Source organism: Podarcis melisellensis, assembly GCF_964234715.1.
Source record: "Podarcis melisellensis genome assembly, chromosome: 12".
In the NCBI taxonomy this organism is placed as follows: domain Eukaryota; kingdom Metazoa; phylum Chordata; class Lepidosauria; order Squamata; family Lacertidae; genus Podarcis; species Podarcis melisellensis.
The window spans coordinates 18,066,375-18,078,545 of NC_138544.1; the positions used below are offsets into that span (position 1 = coordinate 18,066,375).

Genomic DNA, 12,171 nt, shown 5'->3' on the forward strand with positions numbered 1-12,171 from the left:
TGACACATTTACCTTCCAGGCTTCTTTATAACAAGCCATCATATAACCTCTTTAGTCTTCTTGAAACAAAACCAGTCCCCCCCCCCCATTAAAATAAATAAATACACAACAACATCCTTTGCTGTTAACGTCTATTAGCAAGCATTTAGTACTGGTAATTTGCATTAAAGTACAAAAAAAAGTCATCTTCTTAGCATTCGTTTCAAAACTGTCCTCGGTGCAGTGATTCATGGAGGAAATTAATAGCTATCATTTTACTAGCAACAGTTCAGCAGTAGTCTGCTCAAGAAATGTTTTTCTTGGTTTGAATGCAAATATCACAGGATGTAGGGTTTCCATCACTATCTGGTTGCTTCCTGGAGTAAATGATTCCCCCAAAGGAGGTGCTGTGGGTTAAACCACAGAGTCTAGGACTTGCCGATCAGAAGGTCGGCAGTTCGAATCCCTGCGACAGGGTGAGCTCCCGTTGCTCGGTCCCTGCTCCTGCCAACCTAGCAGTCTGAAAGCACGTCAAAGTGCAAGTAGATAAATAGGTACCGCTCCGGTAGGAAGGTGAATGGCGTTTCCGTGCGCTGCTCTGGTTCGCCAGAAGCAGCTTAGTCATGCTGGCCACATGACCCGGAAGCTGTATGCTGACTCCCTCGGCCAATAAAGTGAGATGAGCGCCACAACCCCAGAGTCGGTCACGACTGGACCTATTGGTCAGGGGTCCCTTTACCTTTTTAAAGTAAATCAGGGGGGAAAGACTGCATCCATGTTTAGGTTCTAGGTGTGTGTGTGAATACATGTTCATGTGTGCAAATTAGGAATGGAGGGAAATGTCATTCCGTTTTCATTCCTAAAGGAATTGACCTAATTTTCTCTTCCCAGACTATAACGCAGAATTACCCTTCAGATTTTGCACTTCTCTAAATTTTCTGATACAGTTATCTACAACAGCATACACTGAGAGGTTGCATACACAGCATACATTTAAAGCACATAGCTTCCCTCCAAATAATCCTGGGAACTGTAGTTTGTTAAGGGTGCTGGAATTGTAGCTCTGTGAGAAGGAAATTCCATTTCCCATAATTATTTGGGGGAAAGCCATGTGCTTTCAATGCATGTAGCTAAGATAAAATATTGATTTTATATATTTTATAATATTTATCTTTTTAAAAAACAAAAAATGATAATATAGAACAGGACAGAATGGATTTATGAATATATACAGGTGCATTGGACATGGTCCAGACATGGGCTGAGTCGTCCATCCATATGCTCACACAGGAGATAGAACTCCATGCATTTCACATAATTATTTTTTACAAATCAGAAATCATACTAATCAGAACTCTAGGAGAAATAATTCCAGATTCCTACCCCCCTGACTCGTACTTTTACAGATTTTTTCCCCAATCGGGACTAACACAATACAAGAAGACAGTGGTACCTTGGTTCCCAAACTTAATCCATTCCGGAAATCTGTTCCAAAATCAAAGCGTTCCAAAACCAAGGCATGCTTTCCCACAGAAAGTAATGCAAAATGGATTAATCCGTTCCAGACTTTTAAAAACAACCCCTAAAACAGCAATTTAACATGAATCTCACAAGACCATTGATCCATAAAATGAAAGCAATAATCAATGTACTGTACTATAAAATAAATAAGTCAGTATTGTAGATGATAAAAATTAAATTTATTTTTTTCTTATGTGCACTGATGATAGTCATTGTTTGGATGGGGGGGGGGCTTTTATCCATTTCTGCAGTCACACAACCAGTAGCTGAACTGGGTTCCACACAGTCAAAAACGAAGTAACAAGCCACAGTCACAAGTCAGTCCCATAAAACAAAGAACAAGTCACAGTCAAAAAAATGAAAAAAGCCACACAAACAAAAACACAAAAAAGAGCAAAAACAAAACCTCCAAATATCACCTCTGTGTTGCGTTGGTGCTCGGGGCTCAGCAGCCGAGAGACTCAACAGGAAGCCTCTGATGAGCAGCAGGGGACTTCATTTACAAATAGAACACACTCAACAGGAAGCCGAATATGTTCTGCTTCCAAGGCAAAGTTCACAAGCAGGAACACCTAATTCCGGGTTTGCAGCGTTCTATTTCCAAGTTGTTCATAAACTAAACTGTTCTAAAACCAAGGTACCACTGTATGTTTATATGAAGACTGCATTTCTTTTAATAATAGTTGTAATGGGAGTTGGGGTTGCTTGTGCGTAAGCCACAAACCGCTCCACGCTGGTTGTATGGCTAAACCTTTCCCTGGCTTGACAGCCCTTAAAACTCGGCTGTCTCAGTCACTGGCAGAATCCGTCAGTGGGCGTTTCCTAAACTTTATCCAACATAAGAATTCCTTGACTCCAAGTCTCCTCCTAGCTTCTCTGCGCGGAAGCTTTCTGCGCAGAGTAGGCGTGCCAAGCGGAGGTCCTGTGCTCTCCCCGCTGATCTCACTGGAAGAGTCTCGGAGCCTTCCCTCCGAAGTGCTTTGAGCCTCCCCTTTCTTCCTGGTGTCCCCTTGATTTCCTTCCCCAGCGGAAGCTCTCCCTCTCTCCTTGCTAGTTCCCTCTCCGGCATCATTGGGGAGCCCTACCTCTCCTCTTGGCTCCGATGGCAGTTCCCTGACAATAGTTAACAATTAGGAAGCAACATTGTCTCCGAACTTTGCATTCTTTGTCTCATAATTCTACATACCTTATTGCTATTAATAGCAGTTTAAAAAATTAGACTTTCTCTGCAATTCTTCCCAATTTTATATACATGGCAGCTGCATCTGGTGAGGACCTTTGTGGACAATATTCAATTTGCATGCACAAATGCTCATAGAGTTTAGGGAATGTGCAGGGAAGCTTGCATTCAGCTGGCAGTGCCAACCACCTTGGACTGTGGTGTCTATTTCTCAAGGCTCAACCAAAAAAAATCAAACCCAATATTCTCAGAACGATGGAGGCAACCACAGCATAAGGACCCGGGCTGTGGCTAAGATCTTCTCGGAAGTAATAAGAAATACAGTGGTGCCTCGCAAGACGAAATTAATTCGTTCCACAAGTCTCTTCGTCTTGCGAGTTTTTCGTCTTGCGATGCACGGTTTTCCATAGGAATGCATTGAAAATCAATTAATGCGTTCCTATGGAAAACGCATTCCCCCGACCTCTTCTGGCGGGCGGCATTTTAAAATCGCCCGGGACAGCGGAGGACTTCTCCGCTGTCCGGGGCGATTTAAAAGCCCCTGGGAAGGCAGGCAGGGGGGACAAAGGCTTTCTCGCCCCGCCGCTCGGCTTCAGGACATCGTTCCGATGCCGGGCGGCGGGGGGAGGCTTTCTCGCCCGGCCGCCCGGCTTCGGGACATCGTTCCGATGCCGGGCGGTGGGGGGAGGCGTTCCTGCCCCACCGCCCGGCATCGGAACGATGCCCCGAAGCCGGGCGGCTGGGGGAGGCATTCCTGCCCCACCGCCCGGCATTGGGACGATGCCCCGAAGCCGGGCGGCTGGGGGAGGCGTTCCTGCCCCACCGCCCGGCATCGGGACGATGCCCCGAAGCCAGGCGGCTGGGGGAGGCGTTCCTGCCCCACCGCCCAGCATCGGGACGATGCCCCGAAGCCGGGCGGCGGGGGGAGGCTTTCCCGCCCGGCCGCCCGGCTTCGGGACATCGTTCCGATGCCGGGCGGCTGGGGGAGGCGTTCCTGCCCCACCGCCCGGCATCGGGACGATGCCCCGATGCCGGGCGGCGGGGGGAGGCGTTCCTGCCCCACCGCCCGGCATCGGGACGATGCCCCGAAGCCGGGCGGCTGGGGGAGGCGTTCCTGCCCCACTTCCCGGCATCGGGACGATGCCCCGAAGCCGGGCGGCGGGGGGAGGCTTTCCCGCCCGGCCGCCCGGCTTCGGGACATCGTTCCGATGCCGGGCGGCTGGGGGAGGCGTTCCCGCCCCGTCGCCCGGCATCGGGACATGGTTCCGATGCCAGGCGGCGGGGGGAGGCTTTCCCGCCCCGTCGTCCGGCATCGGGACATGGTTCCGATGCCGGGCGGCGGGGGGAGGCGTTCCTGCCCCACCGCCCGGCATCGGGACGATGCCCCTAAGCCGGGCGGCGGGGGGAGGCTTTCCCACCCGGCCGCCCGGCTTCGGGACATCGTTCCGATGCCGGGCGGCGGGGGGAGGCTTTCCCGCCCCGTCGCCCGGCATCGGGACATGGTTCCGATGCCGGGCGGCGGGGGGAGGCGTTCCTGCCCCACCGCCCGGCATCGGGACGATGCCCCGAAGCCGGGCGGCGGGGGGAGGCGTTCCTGCCCGGCCGCCCGGCATCGGGACGATGCCCCGAAGCCGGGCGGCGGGGGGAGGCGTTCCTGCCCGGCCGCCCTGCATCGGGACGATGCCCCGAAGACGGGCGGCGGGGGGAGGCTTTCCCGCCCCGTCGCCCGGCATCGGGACATGGTTCCGATGCCAGGCGGCGGGGGGAGGCTTTCTCGCCCCGTCGCCCGGCATCGGGACGATGCCCCGAAGCCGGGCGGCGGGGGGAGGCGTTCCTGCCCGGCCGCCCTGCATCGGGACGATGCCCCGAAGCCAGGCGGCGGGGGGAGGCTTTCTCGCCCCGGCGCCCGGCATCGGGACATGGTTCCGATGCCAGGCGGCGGGGGGAGGCGTTCCTGCCCCGCCGCCCGGCATCGGGACGATGCCCCGATGCCGGGCGGCGGGGGGAGGCTTCAAAAGCCGTCCGGGGGCTTTTAAATCGCCCCGGACAGTCCCGGGGCGATTTAAAAGCCCCCGGTTAGGCAGGCAGGGGGGGCAAAGACTTTTGCCCCCCGCCCGCCTTGGGAAGAGGTCCAGGACCTCTTCCCAAGGCGGGCGGGGGGGGCAAAAGTCTTTGCCCCCCCTGCCTGCCTTCAAAAGCCGTCCGGGATAGCGGGAAGCGCTTCCCTGCTATCCCGGACCGCTTTTAAAATGCTGGCGGTGGGGAGCAAAGCCTTTCGCCCCCGCCGGCCTTCCTGGACCTCTTCTGAAGTCCGGAGGGGGGGAAAAGGCTTTGCTCCCCACCGCCAGCATTTAAAAAAAGGTCCCCGAGATTTCCCTATGGGCTTTCGTCTTGCGATGCAAGCCCATAGGGAAAATCGTCTAGCGAAGCGTCGCAAAACCCGAAAAACCCTTTCGTCTTGCGGGTTTTTCGTCTTGCGAGGCATTCGTCTTGCGGGGCACCACTGTAGAAACCTACATGCTCTGGATAAAACAGAGTGACCACCTTGGAATCTTTTCCCTGTATTTCCATTTTATTTTGCTTTTGAAAATGTTTTTGTGGGTCTTTGGACTGAAATAAAGAATGTACGTATGTAATGTATTATGGAATAAGCTGTCACGGACCAGAGTCTACATTCATCACATGAAGTCGACTTTAGCCCACAAAAGCTTATGCCACTAAAAAAATAATAATAATGTTTTTATGACTACCTATTTCAAGACACTGAATATTTATGGTTACTACACCTTTATAAAGACATTGAATATTTATGGTTATTCTAACGTTACCCCGAAAACTGATGTAAAAGTTAATTTAAGACTTCCATTGCTTTTCAAATTATGTAAATACCCATGCAAAAAGTCCAGTTTCTGATGGACGTGAAATATTAGCACCATCGAAATAGATGAGCTAGAAAACTATCTGCACAATGGACAGAAGAGCAGGGCATCTGCTGTGGACAATGCTACAATTATCTCATGCATCTGAACACCGCTGGCACGAACGTCTGACTAGCTGCTCTGCTCACAGTATTGTATTCAGGCTTCTTACATGTCACCAGGAGGAAATTAAAAAAGGAGCTGTCACATATAAGATACACCTCCAAATGATATTCTGTTGATAACGTGCAGTCCTTGCTGATCTAACATATGGGGAAGAGGAACGTTGTATTTATCTCCTTTGATTACACACAGGAAGAAAAAAAACCCAACATTTCGCTTCCCACCCCTTGCCTACTAATTCTACCAATCACCCACTGCAGTTTCTTTTGTTGCACTATTTTTATCTACCTTCTCGAAGCTCATTGAATAAAGCTTTGTTTCCATGCTTCCTTTGTGGAAATAACGAAAGCATCATCTTACCCTCGCGACCTGGCAGAAAAAGTAGAAGCAAGTGAGTGGCTCCTTTCCTTTGGTGCCTCTGTGGATTTGTAGCAAAGGTACAGAATTGCTGTTATTGCTATAATTTCCCTCTAGGGATTTCAGTGCGCGCGGCAAGGCACACACGCAGGCATACTTTCAAGCCAGGGAAGCGGCGCTGGGCCTGTTCCAGGTAGGCTGCCTTAAATCCTTATTTCCGCTTGCAGATCAGTATGCTAACTTCAGCAAACGTCTTTACGACCTCGGTCCAGTATATCTGAAGGAGCGTCTCCACCCCCATCGTTCTACCCGGACACTGAGGTCCAGCACCGAGGGCCTTCTGGCGGTTCTCTCACTGTGAGAAGCTAAGTTACAGGGAACCAGGCAGAGGGCCTTCTCGGTAGTGGCACCCGCCCTGTGGAACGCCCTCCCAGCAGATGTCAAAGAGAACAACAACTACCTGACATTTAGAAGACATCTGAAGGCAGCCCTGTTTAGGGAAGCTTTTAATGTTTGATGTATTACAGTATTTTAATATTTTTCTGGAAGCTGCCCAGAGTGGCTGGGGAAGCCCAGCCAGATGGAGGGGTATAAATAATAAATTATTATTATTATTATTATTATTATTATTATTATTATTATTATTTACAAACCGTGCACCTCCAAAATCATATTGATTAGTTATCTGGCCTCACCTTGCCTAGTGACTATATGATTTTGGAGGTGCACGGTTTGTAAAGACGTTTGCTGAACTTAGCGCGCCTCAGACAGCAGGGTCCACGGGGGGAGCAGATCCCAAGGTTGACCCTTCCTGATTCTGATCTTCACTCAACTCTTCTTCCCTGGCAGGAAGGGGGAGTGCCCCATTTTGGGGTGCACCTCAGGTGCCAAAATGTCTCTGGCCAATGCTGTCACTAGGATTGCCAAATCCATCCTGGTCTTTCTTTTATTAAAGGGAAGGTTTGCATAGAAGGTTTCCTGACAACCTAGCAGTTCGAAAGCACGTCAAAGTGCAAGTAGATAAATAGGTACCACTCTGGCAGGAAGGTAAACAGTGTTTCCTTGCGCTGCTCTGGTTCACCAGACGTGGCTTAGTCATGCTGGCCACATGACCCGGAAGCTGTATACCGGCTCCCTCGGCCAATAAAGCGAGATGAGCGCCGCAACCCCAGAGTTGGCCACGACTGGACCTAATGGTCAGGGGTCCCTTTACCCTTTACCTTTGCATAGGCTCGAAGTATTCTGAGATATGATAAAGCCATTATGTTTCTGTGGTGGGGGGTTTGGCATTTAAGAAAATAGAAACACTCTGTCTGCAATGCCTTACATGTATCTAAACAACAATGTGCAGATGAGTGTTCACTCTGCTGCTAGACAGGTGGCTGGGAGGACCAAAGGTATAAGACTGCGACAAGGACATATTCATCCACAGCACACCTTGTGCTACCCAAGGGACAGGCCCCAAGAGATCACATACTTTCAGTTAATAGAGGAATCTCTTATCAAACATTAGGAAGGTCTTGCATAAAGAACACACAGCTGCTGCTGCTGCTGCTGCTGCTGCTGCTGCTGCTGCTGCTGCTACTGCTACTATGGGAGTACTGAAATTCAGTGGTGGAACATCTGCTTTGAATGTAGTTCAACCCCTATCATCTCCAGCAGACTCAAGGTGTGAAACTGGCAGTCACTGTTGACAGTACTGTGCTAGATGAGCCAATGGTCTGGCCCAGCAGAAGGCAGCTTCCTATACTCCTATGCAATTGTATGGTAGGACCCCCAGATTCCACCAGAGTCATGTTTATAGTTTTTGAACCCAACACTGCTCAAGGAGCAAAAAGCTTCACTGGAACGAAAAGGAGAGAAAGAGAGAGATTTCAGGGAATATATCACAGATAGCAGTAATCCTAGTTCCTGCTGCTTAAGTAACAGACAATTACTGGCAGTGGGGTTGGAGAAGAGGAAGAAGAAGAAGAGGAGGAGGAGGAGGAGGAAGAGGAGGAGTTTGGATTTGATATCCCGCTTTATCACTACCCAAAGGAGTCTCAAAGCGGCTAACATTCTCCTTTCCCTTCCTCCCCCACAACAAACACTCTGTGAGGTGAGTGAGGCTGAGGGAATTCAGAGAAATGTGACTAGCCCAAGGTCACCCAGCAGCTGCAAGTGGAGGAGCGGAGACGCCAACCCAGTTCCCCAGATTACGAGTCTACCGCTCTTACCACACTTAGTAGAATAACATACGAACCTTAACTACCCCTGTTAGAGGAAAGGACAGCCAGGACAGCCACTTCTAAAGTCACCAGTCCAGAGCTTGGGCTGTAATTTCCATGGGCCCCTGATAACGGGAAAGGAACACGAACACAAGACACAAGGTGGTGTTTACTTGTCCGCATGGCATAACCTTCAGCCACCCCATCATTATTTCCAGCTACCCAAACTTCAATAGGCATAGTTGATGATTTACCATGATCACTGGCAGGTCCCGTCTACACCAAGAGGTCTTAGGACCTGTTGTATCCCACTCTGGTATTGTTTTTTACTTTCATGTCTCACCCCACTTGTACTCTGAACTCCCAACTTGCTATCTTCATTCGTTTCTTTCAAACATTAACATCCTGCTCTTCTGCGAAGACATACACCGAACTGGTGTCTCATTCAGATTCTGGCCGGCTTCAGATCTGTTTCGCTCCCCCTCTCCCTGCTTTAAATCCTTCGTCAAACAGCCAACCATCAAGACGGTAGGCAATTTGTTAAAGTAACCTGTTGCCCACATTCCTAGACATTATTTAGATTTCTCGTAGAAACACTGTCCAGGAACAAGGCGATCACTCCAGAAAGATACAAACCTCCCCCATTCCTCTTTTCTAAATATATATATTTTTCTCTCTAACAATGCTCTGTGCATGTGCGCAAAAGGAGGGGAACCACATATCACCGAAAGTGTCAGGGCGATAAAAAATGTATGGCTACTTCCTTAGAGATTCCGAGAACATTAGACACTAGAGGAAACTCATCTGTCTGGGTATCTCAAGGACAGTTTCCCACATGAGGATCCAGGCTAGGAAATGTCACAGGCACTGACAGATGGGTCTCCCTAGCCTCGAACAACCTAATGGAGCTTTTCGCCAATTTGCATACTTGCTGTCGCTGGATGAAATTGGTATGTGTCAAGGACATTAAACAGGCCAAAGAGAAAGTGTAATAGCCTTGTACACAATATCACTCCTCACCGCTTGCCTTATATGTTAGGAAGGGGGAAAGGGGGGTGGGGGGAGGAAAAAAAAGAAATATAAGAATGTTTTCCTTGACTGCTGCTCCGAGGTCATAAATCTACCCTCTTTGGAATAGAGCATCAAGTTCAGCTCCATCGCTGCCTGAACTAAATATTATCACTCCTATTGTTTAAATCCATTTTCTTTCTAAACCATCCACAGTTCCAGAGATGGGCTAGATAGGTTTGTCTCTTTAAACTGACACCTGACAAATGGCACGCTCAGGAAGCAAATGGCATACGATAGAGCAGCTACCTATTTTGCTGCTGAGGAACCCCACTGGAAGCACGCAATGAGCCAGAAGGGCCAGAGAGAGCCAGAGAAGTACTTCAGGTGCAAAAATTTGGGACATTTTACAGGATTGCAAGGAAGAAAGCAGCTGCAAATGGTGGCCGTGAAATAAGTGCACTTAATTTGACTGACCCACCAAATAAACGAGCATAAGCGAGAGATCCTTCATTATCTTTGTAATTATATTCTTAAGTGAACTTTGCCACAATGAGGGAGAGAAGCATTGTTTTTTGTTTGTTTTTAAATCAAAATGATCTCTCTCTCTCTCTCTCTCTCTCTCTCTCTCTGTGTGTGTGTGTGTGTGTAAGGGGGGTGTAAATGTTTTCCCTGGCCATCATGTAATTTTTTAATGTTCCCTCTACTTACCAGGAAGTAGTGATGTATGGAAGTGAGAGCTGGATCATAAAGAAGGCTGATCGCCGAAGAATTGATGGTTTTTGAATTATGGTGCTGGAGGAGACTCTTGAGAGTCCCATGGACTGCAAGAAGATCAAACCGATCCATTCTGAAGGAAATCAGCCCTGAGTGCTCACTGGAAGGACAGATCCTGAAGCTAAGGCTCCAATACTTTGGCCACCTCATGAGAAGAGAAGACTCCCTGGAAAAGACCCTGATGTTGGGAAAGATGGAGGGCACAAGGAGAAGGGGACGACAGAGGACGAGATGGTGGGACAGTGTTCTCGAAGCTACCAGCATGAGTTTCACCAAAGTGCGGGAGGCAGTGGAAGACAGGAGTGCCTGGCATGCTCTGGTCCATGGGGTCACGAAGAGGCGGACACGACTAAACAACTAAACAACAACACCACCACTTACCAGGAAAAGGTAGTAGGAAGAACAGAGAGTTGATAGCTATACAGTATACACTATAAAATCAGGAGGCCCACAAAGCAGAGCTCTGCTTCTGCTAGTCAGGGCCCCCAAAATCCTGGCGTAGGGGTCATTTTCCATACAGTGAATTGAAAAGAGCATGCAAATTTTGCAGCCAAGAGTTCCAAATTAGTACTCCTTGTATAATATCCTTCATGTGCATATAAATATGACCTCTGAGTTTGAATGTTTGGCTTCCTAAATTTGCTCTCTTGGTAAAGGATTTGTGGTGTTTCGTTTTGTTTTTAAGCGGAGTTCATAGGCACATGCTGAAGAGAATAAAATATTCTGACTGTACCTGACCTTTACCTTCCAGTATTTTAAAACAAAGCTCTGGTGACTAAACAGTGCCAAGCTGTGAGATTTCTTGAACATCTGTTGAACAGCCTTAACTCCTATTCACTTCAGAGGGAAATCTGACTGTTGAGCACATTGCATGATTGGCCTCTTTAATATTAAAATCTCATAGATGGCTCCTGCTTCTCACTTCCTCCATGCAAGGATAGATCAATACCTACTGACTTCTACAGAATGTCTTGCAACACACCTGATAATTGCAAACCTCTCTCACACACACACAAAAACAAACACACATCCATTGGCTTTAATTAAAAAACCTCATAAAAACTTAGTCTGATTTCATTATTAAACTACATCTTCACCTAATGATACAGGTGTACCTCGGGTTAAGTACTTAATTCATTCCGGAGGTCCGTTCTTAACCTGAAACTGTTCTTAACCTGAAGCACCACTTTAGCTAATGAGGCCTCCTGCTGCTGCCGTGCCGCCAGAGCACGATTTCTGTTCTCATCCTGAAGCAAAGTTCTTAATCCGAGGTACTGTTTCTGGGTTAGCAGAGTCTGTAACCTGAAGCGTATGTAACCCGAGGTACCACTGTACTGTTGTTTGGTGGCATGCAATTGGTGTGGGGTTTTTTTGTTTTGTTTTAGTAGACATCAAACTGAAACTGAGCTATGCAAATGCTCCTTTAGGAAGGCTGCAGATATGGCAAACCAACTTCTACGTAGCAAAATGTCCCACCTGATTATAATTGGTGGAAGAGGTATATTTCTTGAACAGCAAACAACCTGAGCAAAACGGCATGTGAGGCAACAGAGCATACTGTGAAGACATTGGGTTGTAATCAATTGTGTCATTTGACTGATAGAAGGATTTTTGATCCAGCAGAGGCAGCCATCAGCAGGCAGGTAATTTCCACTGATTCTTCCCTTTTTCCCGTATCTGATTTTCTGAATCAGAAGGTTGGGGGACACTTTGAAATAGCACAGTAAGCGGCATGGGGAGGCTGCAGGTAAAAGTGGAACCTTCATAAAATCTCCTCTTCCATTCATTTCGTGAAAACTGCACTGGATCAATGAGCAGAAGGGTACAACTGGATACAACCAATTCTATCTACATTGAAAAAGCTATTTTCTCACTTAGCTTCAAACATGTTTTGTCATGCAAATGATGACTGAAATATTAGTGTCAACTCTAAAACAACTATTCACACATGAACAAATCTCATGGATCTAACTGAACTTACTTTTTAAAAAATGGGCACAATCTTGGAACTCCACACCAGCAATTGCTTTGAATAAATTTCATTATATCATCATCATCATTATCATCATCATCAAATGAATAAATAGCATTGCTCTTGTAC

The 12,171-nt window shown here is 48.2% G+C and overlaps 1 protein-coding gene across 10 annotated transcripts in view; it reads right to left on the bottom strand.

Annotated features, from left to right (window-relative positions):
• Window positions 1–12,171, bottom strand: part of RBMS3 (RNA binding motif single stranded interacting protein 3) — a gene marked incomplete at its 3' end in the record, with an annotated part of 736,788 nt that overhangs the window by 367,594 nt on the left and 357,023 nt on the right. Inside the window, exon 1 of one of the 10 annotated variants that reach the window (XM_081883320.1) lies at window positions 8,321–8,406. The exons of the other annotated variants lie outside the window; for them this stretch is intronic. Of the gene's footprint in view, window positions 1–8,320; window positions 8,407–12,171 lie in introns of those variants that run through there. 10 annotated transcript variants of the gene reach the window in all.